The following is a 12,974-nucleotide window of genomic DNA, read 5'->3' as shown; positions in this document are numbered from 1 at the left end:
TTTTTATTGAGCTCGAGGCCGTGTGTTGACTTAACAAATATGAAAAAGTGGAAAAAAGCAACAATAATTCATAAGGCGAACTTAGCACAGTGCGTAGGCAACTGGCTGAGTCAGTGGGATCCTCGGTTCGCATCCTACTGAAAGAAGTCTGACGAGGAAATGTGGTGATTTCCGAAATAGCTATCACTTATACCAATGCAATGGCTGTGTTCAAATCAGAGCTGTTAAATTTCCACTACGATTAGTAATCATTATTTTTTTTGCATTTTTTTAATTTTAATGATTATTTTAATTTTCTTACATAACCCAACCATTAATAATTAATTATTAATTATAATTATCAATAATAATCATGATTAACTGCCATTAAAAAAAATAATCGAAAATAATCAAATAATTAGAAATAATCAAATAATCAAAATTAATCAAATTGTTTTTTTAATTATTTGATTATTTTTAATTGTTTGATTATTTTTAATTGTTTGATTATTTTTAATTATTTGATTCTTTTTAATCATTTGATTGCTTTTAATTATTAGATTATCTTCAATTATTTGATTATTCCTAATTATATGATTATTTTTAAGTATTTTTCCAAATAGCTGAAGCTGTGTTTTTTACTTGAAAACAGTATGAGGTGGTCTTTTTAAAAAGTTTTAAACAGAGATTTTTGGGGTTCTTGCATCAAGGAATCCTTTTCAGTGGTAGCAGGAACCGAAAAAGGCATTTTATATAAATTCCCTTTTTCGGTTCCTGCTACCATGGAAAAGGATTCCTTGATGCAAGAACACCAAAAATATCTATTTAAAACTTTTTAAAAAGTTCACCTCAAAATGTTTTCAGGTAAAAAACAATTGACAGCCCCCTAATTTGAAGGTGAAGACAACGTTTTTTTATCCAACGAAATTATCTTTCTCGATTTTCTATCTCAAAGGCTTTAACATGCTTTATTTCGCTAGATGGTTTTGTTCTCGAGAGATTACATTTTGTCAATATCTACACTGTGCGGTGTTTAACAGTAACTTCTAATTTGCTAATTTCTTATATCGTTCACACTACAGCTTTAACCACGGAAATTACATTTCCGAGCATTGTACAACATATTATTCTCAAGTTGAAATAAAATAAAAAAAAAAAACAAAAATAATCGAATAATTATATTAATCGTATAATTAAAAAAGTCAAAAACAATTCAAAATAATCAAATAATTATATTAATCATGCAATTAAAAAAATCAAAAATAATTGAAAATAATCAAATAATTATATTAAACATGTAATTAAAAAAATTCAAAAATAACTGAAAATAATCAAAAATAAAATAATTATATAATTAAAATTAACTAATTAATTAATTAATTATTTTTTTAAATAATTTGTTATTAATCATTAAAAAGGTGCAAATAATCGTGTTTAATCATTAAATGGTTACCAAAAAAAGACATGCTTTAATCAATGGCTGCGTTTCTTTATACATTCCGGATAATCCCATTTCACAGCCGGAATAAACAGAATGCTTTTGAAATATACGTTAACATATCATCAGGAACGTTCTAAAGAATAAGTAAACAAAAAAGTTTATTCCAAACGTTCAGAATGAATAAAGAAATTCAGCCAATAATTGTTGGCGGTCCAACCAATTTGTTTAGCACGGTGTGAATTCGTTACACCAAAGGGCTTTTAAATCTTTATTTAATAAATCAATTAGGTAAATTTAAAATACATTTTGGTTTTCCCAACCGCTTTCTTTTAAGCTTCTGCTTCTAATGAAGCCGAAAATCGTTTCTTTTAATTTCAACAAACTGACAGTAGCGAGGGTTGCCAATAGGCACAAAGGAGAACCAAAGGTAAGTTTACACGGTGTTTACACTTTCGATTAATTCTGTGTTGATGGTGGCGGAGTTTCCAACATTCTCCCCCCGGTATCACCCATGAAGTTGGAATACCTAAGCTTCTTGAAAGCCGCCACGTCGTACATCTAGCACAGCTGTCTTCGTTGCCGGGTCGGTGGTACTGTCCCTGCGGAGTTCGGACGACAGCACTCCTGACCTGACCATCTCGTGCTTGCACAGTTGAAACCACGATTCCTTTCGGCCAAGAATATCGTGGTAATTTTGAATCGACAATCTCGACCACATCGCCAATTTCGATCGGTTTGGCATTTTCGTACCAATTAGTTCTTCTAGTGAGGATAGGAAGCACTTCTGCAACCCATCGTTTCCAAAACCGTTCAGCGAGATATTGCGAGTGCCTCCATGATGCGCGCACGTATTGATCGGTGGGATTGAATTCCCCGACCGGCTTAAGTCCGGAGGACGAACCCAACAGAAAATGATTCGGTGTTAAGGCCTCATCCTCCGCGGTATCTAATGACAGATAAGTGAGGCCGGAGGCCGGCTATTCACAATTTGTTCTACCTCGTTGAACACATTAGACAGCTTTTCGTCGGTTAGTTGTGTTTCGGGTACCACTACGTGGTACAAGACGGATTTTATTGAGCGAACGAGGCGTTCCCACGCTCCTCCCGTATGCGGAGAAGCTGGAGGGATAAAGGACCATACAGTATCACAGCTGGTTAACTCGGCTTCCAAGCCAGCGACAGCGCAGTACGGAGCTCTTTTTCCGTGGCTTTCAGGTTAGTGCCATTGTCGCTGAAAAATGTTCTGGGTGCCCCTCTTCCGGCCATGAAGTTGCGCACCACGATGCAGCAGGAGCTGGTCGTCGGGCTATAAGCCATCTCAATGTGCACTGGTCGGCATGTAAGACACGTAAACAGCACACCATAGCGCTTTTCAGCTCTTCTGCCGACAGTCACCAGGAATGGCCCAAAAAAGTCCAATTCAACATACGTGAAGGGTCTCGTATACGCAGACAATCGCGCTACAGGTAAATCAGCCATCTCAGGTGGTTGAGGACATGTATTCTGATTCTTGCAAAATTGACAGTTTAGCCGCACGGATCGAAGTAGCGTTCGTAGTCCGGGTATATAAAACTTCTGAAAAATCTCATTAATTACTGTTTCATGATTTACATGTTTCCATTTTCTGTGGTACAAATCAACTACAAGCTTGGTTAAGTGACTTGTTTTAGGCAGTATAATTGGGTTTTTTGTAGCATCATCTATACAAGCCGCTCTTTCTAAGCGGCTGCGCATACGTAAGGTCATGTTTTCATCTAGAAACGGTGAGAGTTTTCGCAGAGGGCTTTTCTTTGGCATAGGCCCCTATGGATTTGTACACAGTAGTTGGATTTCATTTGGAAAAGCGTGGGCTTGGGCAAGGCGATATAAATATTTCTGGCTTCAGGCAAGCTCGTCGACGGTCAGGCTTTCTTTGATTGGTACACCTCGTAGCTTGGTCACAAAGCGTTTAACATACGCCATGCTTCGTAAAATTCTCTCCCATTTCCAAAATCGTGTTATGTCTATAGAAGGGGATTTTTCCTTTACGCTAACTGCAACTAATTGAGGTCTCGATTCTTCCACAGATACGTGCTGCAGGTCTTCTTCTGGGCTTGCAGGAGCACTCGGCCAATTAATCTTTGGTTGACGTAGGTACGGGGACCCTGTAATCCATCAGGTGCTCAAGGAAAATTCGGGGGCACCATGACACTTTGTTCCTAAGTGTTCCGTACTTTCTTGTATCTCTCTTGTATCTGCAGCCAACAGAGTACGGTTTTCGAATCTGTCCAGTAATCAATTTTTAGGTCAAGGGCCTTTCCTGCCGCATAACCGAGGCGCGCTCCCATTACAGCGGCAAGCAGCTCCATACGCGGAATCGATACAGGTCGTAGAGGGGCGACTTTCGATTTTGAATACACTAGGGAAACTTCCACCCGATCTTCTTCCTCGAGCCTCAGATAGGCCACTGCAGCGTACGCATGTTCACCGGCGTCTACAAAGACGTGTTACTCTTTCAGCGCTTGTTGTGCAAAAATAGCATCTGGGTATTCCTATATCCTGTACCCTCGGGAGAAAAGACAACCATTGCATCCACTCGTCCTGAAATTCTAATGGAAGGGTGTCATCCCATCCTATACCACTTCGCCATACCTCCTGTAGCAATATTTTTATGTTAATTAGATAAAACGTTAGTAGTCCCAATGGGTCGATAATCGACATCAGCAATCGAAGCAGCTCTCTCTTTGTTGGCATTTTGGCACCTCTAAGAACTTGATCATTCGCTTTCGTAAATTTTAAATTGTAAGTAAAGGTATCTTCAGGTGTATACCACCACATGCCCAACTCCTTGTTGGCATCTATGACCTGGTCCACTCGCTTTGCAGAGTTACAAAAATTATCTTCCGCGCCGGCATTTCCGAGAGCTTCAACTACCTCCTTTGAGTTCGATAGCCAACCCCGAATATGAAAGTTCGCATTCTTGTGAATTTTTTGCACAGAGTTCGCGCCATCCAGCATGCCGTCTACATAATACCTCTCCAGGATAAATCGCTCTTGGATGCGAGCTTGCAAACTGCAGCGCATTCTGGTTTTTTACATATTGGGCTAACGACGGTGAGCAGCTTGCCCCAAAGCTCATTACCCTAAGTGAGTATACATCAGGGGTGCGACTATCATCGCAGCCTCTCCACAAGAATCGCTGGGTATGCTGGTCCTCTTCGTCCACGAAAACCCGGTGAAACATATCGCTGATATCGCCGCATATACCATATTTCCATATACGGAAGTTCAATAGTATATCAAACAGAGAGATCAACAAATCCGGACCCTTGTCCAGGCATGAATTCAACGAAACGCCTTTGCACTCCGCGGCTGCATCCCAAACGTGCCTTATCTTGAGTGGTTTGTTCGGATTGCGCACTACAAACATGGCAGGTACCATTTCCTCAGATGATGTTCTTTAATTTCGCTAGCACTTAGTTTTCGTGTATAACCCTTTTCCTCCATGTTCATTATCTGATTACTGACACAAACTTTCAACTCAGGATCTCCTTTTAACTTCTTCTCAATACATGTTAGTCTGCGCAGAGCCATCAAATAATTATCCGGCATTACAATGCTCTCCGATTTCCACAGTAGTTTGACTACAAAATGTTGTTTGTCGCGTACAATCTTCTGTTGCATTTTCTCTTCCTGATCTCTGCTGGATTCTTGATATATGCATTCTGTAACTAGCTTTTGCAGTGCTACATCGTCATCGCATTCACAAATATGAAATTGTAGATTGGTATCGCCTTGACGCTCTTCACGATTAACCACGCCATACACCGTCCAGCCGATGCGCGTTTTGGTAGCTGCAGGCTCACATGCCTTGCCTTCTCGAATTTTCGACGGAATCGCTTAGTGCTTATTGCTCAATCCAATAATGACATGTGGTATAACACCGCAGTACGATTCTACGGGTATTCCACGTAAGTGCCTATATTTGGCCGCGAGCTTCTCTACATTTAATGTTTGCTGAGGCAGATCAAGCGCCTCTACAGGGTGCACGTTATGTAACCCAAGCCTCTGGTTCTTCCCACGATCTTCTAAGTAGATCGCCTTTGAATTCTTCTCGACGCGTATCGTACCATCGGTTCATCTGAGGTATAAACCTTTCTTTTTTCCTTTTGGCTGCAATTGCTGCAACGCACTCTTCTCTATTAGCGTGGGACCAGACCCGTCATCAAGAAAGGCGTACACGTCAACTGAAATTCCGTTTCCATAAATTGTTATCAGAGCCATACGATAAAGCGTATCAGAGGTCTCTTGGTGATGCGTTGCCGCCATGACTGTAACAGCGTTGTTACCAGGTGCTGCCTCGGGTTTATGAAGCATCGGGTTGTGCCTTCGGTCGCAATTATTCACACCGCACACTCTGTTCTCACGACAGGATTTTATGGCATGCTTTTTCAGGCATACCTTACACAGCTTCAAATCGTGCACTGCTTTCTATTTTTGGTCGAAACCCAGCTTTTTGAATTTATCACACTTCATTATGAGGTGTGCCTCCTCACAAAAATAACAGGCCAACTTTCGCTTTACAGCCCCATTGGACCCAGTCCTAGCGTCTAGTTCTTCGTTATGAAAGCTCACTCGGTGTACCCTACGCTTTTCTGTTTCTGAATTAGCTAGTGTAGTAACCGATGCAACGTTGCTAGCCGCGTCTGCTAAATCCAAAAGCCATTCGCTAAATACCTTTACGGTAGCTATCACATATGACCGGGAGAACAATGCCCATTGAAGACGCATCTGCGCAGGCAGCTTCTCGATAAGCTCATGTTTTAGTAGCGGATTGTTCATGTGCGACTCAAGCCCTGATACCTCCATAGTCGCATTTAATTTTTTACCTCGAGCGCAAAGGTTATCATAGTATCCAACTTATTAGCATTGACAGGTGGAGAAGCACGTAGCTTAAACAGTAAATTATTTATTATCTGCTCTGGCCTGCCGAACACCATTCGTAAACTAGAAATTATCTCCGGAACAAGAGCCGGAATCATAAGCTTACTGCTTACATATTCAAGCGCTTTTCCCTTTAAAGTACGCTGCAACCTAAGCAAATTCTCGTCGTTGCTAAATCCACACAGTCGCGTTGAGTTCTCAAAGCTGCTAAGAAAGATAGGCAGATCCTTTGGCACCACGTGTTGCGCGCCTATTTGCTCCGGTCTCAAACCGGCAACACTCACCGCCGCTGTTGTGCGAGCCTGCATCCGCGCCCTTTCTTCCTGACCTATAACCAGACTACCTTGCCCTTCCTCAGCCCTACTTAAACCCCTGGACCTTGCCGTTTGCCCATTCCACAGTCCTTTAATGCTTCTTCACCAACTTCGTCGTCCGACTCCACCGCACTCTCATATCTGCGCATAATTTCAAATTTCTGTTCTAAATACGCTAATTCAGCCTTTTACTTTTCTTCAAGGCGCATCAGTTCTATTTCCATGAACCGTTTCGATTTCCCCGAACTACGACAACTTGCTACATCAATTTCATTACGTACCTCTTTCGCATAATTCTGTATGGCAATTTCCTGATTAGCAGTTGTTGTTGCGGCTTGTACAGTCTTTGTTGTACTTGTTGATGCATTGAGGCATTTACTACAGCTCCAAGCCTTTTCAACTATGTCCTCCGACACACCTGCGCACGTAAAATGTGTCCACCCCATCACACACGTCGCACTGCACCATTTGTTCACTATCCGGCTTTTCACACATGTTGCAATTCGCCGTCGCGCTCATGTCCTTTAACACATTCTTTTCCGTCCGTCCCATTTTTCAAAAGTAACTGTTCTTATTTGCAACCCAAGCCAAATTTGTATCAGATTTTTTCGACGTTCACTGTAACGGCCGCGAAATTTACATTTGTTGCTGCTGCAGAACACAGTCGATGTTTCCAAGAAATGCGACAAATATTTAAAAGAAATGTTGGCGGTCCAACCAATTTGTTAGCACGGTGTGAATTAGTTACACCAAAGGGCTTATAAATCTTTATTTAATAAATCAATTAGTTAAATTTAAAATACATTTTGGGAAATAATATACTTACATTTGGTTTTCCCAACCGCTTTCTTTTAAACTTCTGCTTCTAATGAAGCCGAAAATCGTTTCTTTTAATTTCAACAAACTGACAGTAGCGAGGGTTGCCAATAGACATAAAGGACACGGTGTTTATACTTTCGATTAATTCTGTGTTGATGGTGGCGGAGTTTCCAACAATAATCATTATGATTATTAATCATTATTTAACAGGTCTGGTTCAAATAAACTCAAACTGAATGTGAAAAAGACTAACTGTATGGTATTTTTCAGAGCGGCAAATGCTGACTCCATAAGCCGTGAATTAAAAATCAAAGATGAAAATATCGAAGAGGCGAAAAGTGTCAAGTACCTAGGAATATACATAGACAACAAACCAAGGAAACGATTCAGTTTTTTATTGGTAAGGTAATTATCAAAATAATTCTATTTTGGTTTTTAACGAAAAGAATTTCAATCGTTAATGCTGGAGTTGTGGTAATAGTGAGCTGGCAATGGCATACAACAACAACTTTTCGTTGATTTAGTTTCGATGTTAATGATTGATGATTTATTTCGTTTCAACGTTAACGATTGAGTTTTGTTTCGTTAATTCAGCTCTGAAACGAAACGAAATTATTTTGATAAGTTATTTTTGCGCATCAACAAAACGAAACCGATTCATATAGTTTGTTGAGCATCTCTGCAACAAACTAAAGTTTGATGAGCACGTTGAGCATAAAGTCAACAAGTTTGCTAAAAAAATTGGCCTTATAAAGAGATCGTGTAAGTACTTGAGAAGAAGATATAAAACATTGGTGTACAGGTCAATAGTAGAACCGCACTTTATATACTGCCCTACGATTTTCTTCCTAGCGGGGGACTCACATGTAGATAAGCTTCAAAAAATGCAAAACCGAGCGATGCGATGAGATTCATCCTCAACAAACCGTACGTCACACCAACAAGATGTATGCTTGAAACCTTGAATTGGTTAAGCGTGAAGCAACAAGTTTTTTACCACGCTATGAAATTTGTATACAATATTAAGAAGGGCAACCTGCCTTATTATCGTAGCGATAATCTCCGATATATAAATGAGACCCATACATATTTGTTGAGAGAGAATAACAGCTTCAGACTCCCAAAGTATAGAACGGAAGTGGACAAAAAAAAATATTTTTTATAAAGGCTTAAAGTGCTCAATGAATTACCAGAGGCTATAAAAAATTGTGATACTATCACTCTTTTCAAGCGGCTGCTATATGACTATTGTAGAACGCAGCCTACAAGATAGTGATGTATCAACAATAGCGTGGATTGGAAACCAGGCCTTTCTAACCACCAAGATATCGAGACTAGGTGGATCGGAAACTCGGCCTTTCCGACTACCTAGAGTACATTAAAACCCTTACATAATAAATAATAAATGAGCGGATTGGAAACTAGGCCTTTCCAACCGTCACGAAAGCGCGACTGGGTGGATCGGAAACTCGGCCTTTGCGGCCACCCAGGAGATATCAAGAAACGGAGTAACCCAAAAAGTATAGCGCGGATTAGAAACATAAAATAATTGCAGTAATAAAGAAATAATGTTATTTAAAAATTTCCGTAGAGCATATTGTATTTAATATTTAATATTTAAATTTTAAATCTAAATCTAATTATCAGAATGTTAAATCTTTTCTTTTTTTAATATAAGTCTAACAGACTGTAAAAAATAAATAAATAAATATTGAAGCTTGAAGTAACTTTTTTTCTACACACACATTTTTCGACAAATGATGCATACAAATGAAATGTTTTTAATTATAAGTAGCTTTCTAAATTCTAAACCAAAACGTTTTAGTTTTAAATATTTTTCATACTAAATTGACTGAAAATAAATTTGATTTTGTCTCGTTTTATTTTACTGGTTGAAAATTGTGTCGCACTACAATTCGTAGGGACAGTATTCAAAAATGCTTCATTTTAATTTTGAAAATACGCATTTTTGGCGTTATTTTTTCCATTTCGTTTGTTCTCCTCAGTCGAAAATAAAATATATCATAAGGTTCGTTTTCGTTTCGTAAATACAAATACTGCATTTTTTATTTTGTATGAAGTAAAACGTTATCAAAAGCTTTGTTTTACAATTACTTTTAAAAACTTGCGTTTTACCCCTTTCATTTTCTCAGTGTACATAACATTTCGTAAAATATTTTTAACTCGAAGAAATTCAGCCTTATCATGAGTTTCATTTTCCCCGAACCGGTTAATTTTTCACTTTTGGTTTCCTTGGTTTTACTATGGGCGGATGACAAATTTTTGGGTTAATTTTTTTCAGGCGGAACTCAGGATAAGGCAGATTGTATTTCGAATTGTGAGTGAATATTCAGATACTTTTCATTCTAGAAGAAAATTTCATGTAAACATAACATTTGAGAAGAATGCGCTAAAGAAAATAAAAATAAAAGGAGTTAACATTATATCAGCGTCACTGGCACCCATCTTGTTTGAAGGTTGTGACACAAATAAATTAAAAATTTTGCAGCGAATTGTCGCGCTGCTGCCGTTTCAGTGCGGTATACCAAAAATGGTCGCGCCATGTCGCGTAGTGCCGCTGCAGTGTCGCGTCGCTAAGTGCGATGTTAAGGGCACAGCGAATTATACGTAGCCCTTTCGACAGAAGCAATATTTTGATATGAAACAAAATGATTTTGAAAGCTAATGTTATTTCCTTTCACGGAAAAATACTGGAATTGACCCACAATTACTCCTCGACCTTAAAAAAATTGGTCAAAAATAGTGTTCTTCAAAAAAACAAAAACATGCAAAATCTACCGGATTTGTCCAAAAAAAATTTTTTGGTTGTTTTATTACACTAATATTATAGATTTTGAGACGAGAAATACGATTTCACTGTTTAGAAATCGAAAAAAAATTTGAACACTTTAACTTCAGAATCGTTACAATTTGGCTCTCAAAGGGCCTAGAGACTTCTACCATGGCTCAAATTAAAGATCTTGAATAGCACTACAGCGTACTTGTTATTCGAGTGATATAAAATTGTGAGAAGGANAAAAAAAAGGTCAAGGAGTAATTGTGGGTCAATGCCAGTATTTTTCCGTGAAAGGGAAATAACATTAGCTTTCAAAACCATTTTGTTTCATATCAAAATATTGCCTCTGTCGAAAGCGCTACGAATAATTCGCATGGAGTGTGGGCCCCCTACGCAGAAATGAGTTAAGTGCAAAAATACTGTGGANCCGGCATACAAATAAAAAAATGCAATCAAGAATGCATTTTCTAAATTGAGGTGTAACATTTTTTTTTCGATTTTTAAGCAGTGGAATCGTATTTCTAGTCTCAAAATCTATAGTATTAGTGTAATAAAACATAAAAAAAAATTTTCTTGTAACAAATCCGGTGGATTTTGTATGCGCTTTTTGAAGAACACTATTTTTTTACCAATTTTTTTAAGGTCAAGGAGTAATTGTGGGTCAATGCCAGTATTTTTCCGTGAAAGGGAAATAACATTAGCTTTCAAAACCATTTTGTTTCATATCAAAATATTGCCTCTGTCGAAAGCGCTACGAATAATTCGCATGGAGTGTGGGCCCCCTACGCAGAAATGAGTTAAGTGCAAAAATACTGTGGATACCGGAGCCGGAGTTATATGCACAAGAAATTTTATACACGTTTTACAAAAGAAGAGGGGCTGTCGCCCCACAGAAAGGAGCATTCTGCGTAGTAAGGGTTATAACCCCTAAGGGCGGCCGAAGACCGCCTACGAACATTCCCACGACAGCCGGTTCTACGTACAGGAATGACTCGAGTTTTACCCGACCAAGGCCTGTTATTTCGGCGATCTAACCCCGTTTAGGTCGTCAAAGTATATCAGAAGTTGTTCGTCCATAGGGCTACATTTGCTACGCATTCTTCTGCTCAGGGCTGGCATCGAGTCAAACCCAGGGCTAGAAACCTACACCTGCTGTGTATGCCAGAGACGACTACACCACAACTCCACCTCAGTCAAGTGCAATGCTTGCGATGGTTGGAGTCACCTCAGAGTCTTCTCTGGACTACGGACCCATCGGCATTGGATCACATCAATTGTGGCTCCCTGCTGCTCAAACAGAGCAGCCTCCACTGCTAACCCCAGTCCACCTGAGCAGTTCAACACAAACACCACAGCACCACAACACAACAACACAATAGACCACTCTACAACCACGACAGACAGACACAACCGCACCACCACCCACACCCCGCCGCCAACAACTCCTGGTTCCTCCTACAATCTGCACGGTATGTCAGAGCAGGATATTCCGTAACGTGACATCAGTCAAGTGCAACACCTGCCTTGGCTGGTGCCACTTTAGGGCATGTTCAGGTCTGCGCACCACGCGAGATTGGACGAGGAACTTCGAGGGCCCGTGTTGCGCCGCTCGGTCGCAAACCCCAACTGCGACGCCACCCACTACCACCACAGGGCGGAACCTCCACAGCAGCGCACACAGCCAATGGCGGAAAGGTCACACATATACCTCGCACCCCGCATAACTACACGTCTCCTGAACCATATGAAGCTCCTTCAATTTAACTGTAACGGACTTCAGAGCAAGATCGAGGAGATAACCGTCTTCATGGGAAGGCATGGTATATTGATAGCTGTGCACAGTGGTACCGTAGTAGGTGTTTCGAAAAAAATATTGATGTGTCATTTTGACACCATATCTTGTCTAATTACTAACAAACAGTCACTCTAACTGGGAATAGAAAAAAAATTAATTTTTTAACGCTAAAGCTCCGTTTCAACCGTCGAAAGTGAAGACTTTCCATAAGTGCTTATTGTTTCTAAAACTACGCATTATTTTAAGATTTTGATCAAAAATATTTACTTGTCAGAACTTTTTTGATATGGAGCTGAAAGCTGAAGGTATGTAGAATATTCCAAGTATTTGATTTTTTTCTTTAAAGTGTCTTAATAGTAGTTTAAATATAATTTTAAATAAGCGGAAGAAAGTATAAAAAAATTGCCTTTTCCGATTTATCAAAGCTTTTAATTACTTTTGCACCAAATTGCACGCATGATATTTGTACCAAAATGTTTGCATAGATCTCTAGTTTCAATATCAAAACCTTCCAACTGCGTTTAGCTGCCTCTGGGTAATGCATAAAGATTATACGACAACCCTCAATTTCAAAATGTTTTCAAGGTTTCACTTCTTTTTTTAATTGGCACTATTGACCATTTTTTTTAATTTATTTTAGGATCGAGTTATAAGTGTTCTTTTGCTCGAATGTTTATATTGGACAAATGGCTCTCCTATCGAAGCGTCAAAAACCAAGAAGAAAGGAAACGGAAAGTTTTTGAAGCCGTGACACAAGCTATGCCGTCAGGCAAAAATGTAATTTGTCAATGTTATTGTGGCTTGTTAACATTTTATTTTTAATATTTTTATTGAGCTTTGTACCACGATTGTTTATTAGGAAAAATTGAAAAAGCAACAAAGTCTAAGCGGTAGAAGTTATAGCAC

At 39.2% G+C, this 12,974-nt stretch overlaps 1 protein-coding gene and 1 long non-coding RNA gene across 2 annotated transcripts in view; both read left to right on the top strand.

The window, feature by feature from the left end:
• The window catches only part of LOC108364518 (uncharacterized), a 34,984-nt gene that overhangs the window by 8,187 nt on the left and 13,823 nt on the right, over positions 1–12,974 (top strand). The gene's annotated exons all lie outside the window — the stretch shown is intronic.
• LOC108364519 (uncharacterized) overlaps positions 9,427–12,974 on the top strand; it is an 11,325-nt gene continuing 7,777 nt past the window's right edge. Inside the window, exon 1 of the long non-coding RNA XR_001847771.1 lies at positions 9,427–9,520. This is a non-coding gene — a long non-coding RNA (uncharacterized LOC108364519). The remainder of the gene's footprint in view (positions 9,521–12,974) is intronic.

The sequence above is a fragment of the Rhagoletis zephyria genome, unplaced genomic scaffold, assembly GCF_001687245.7.
Source record: "Rhagoletis zephyria isolate East Lansing unplaced genomic scaffold, Rhagoletis_zephyria_1.1 Rzeph_scaffold_01581, whole genome shotgun sequence".
NCBI classification, from domain to species: Eukaryota; Metazoa; Arthropoda; class Insecta; order Diptera; family Tephritidae; genus Rhagoletis; species Rhagoletis zephyria.
This window is presented reverse-complemented; position numbering and strand designations above follow the sequence as displayed.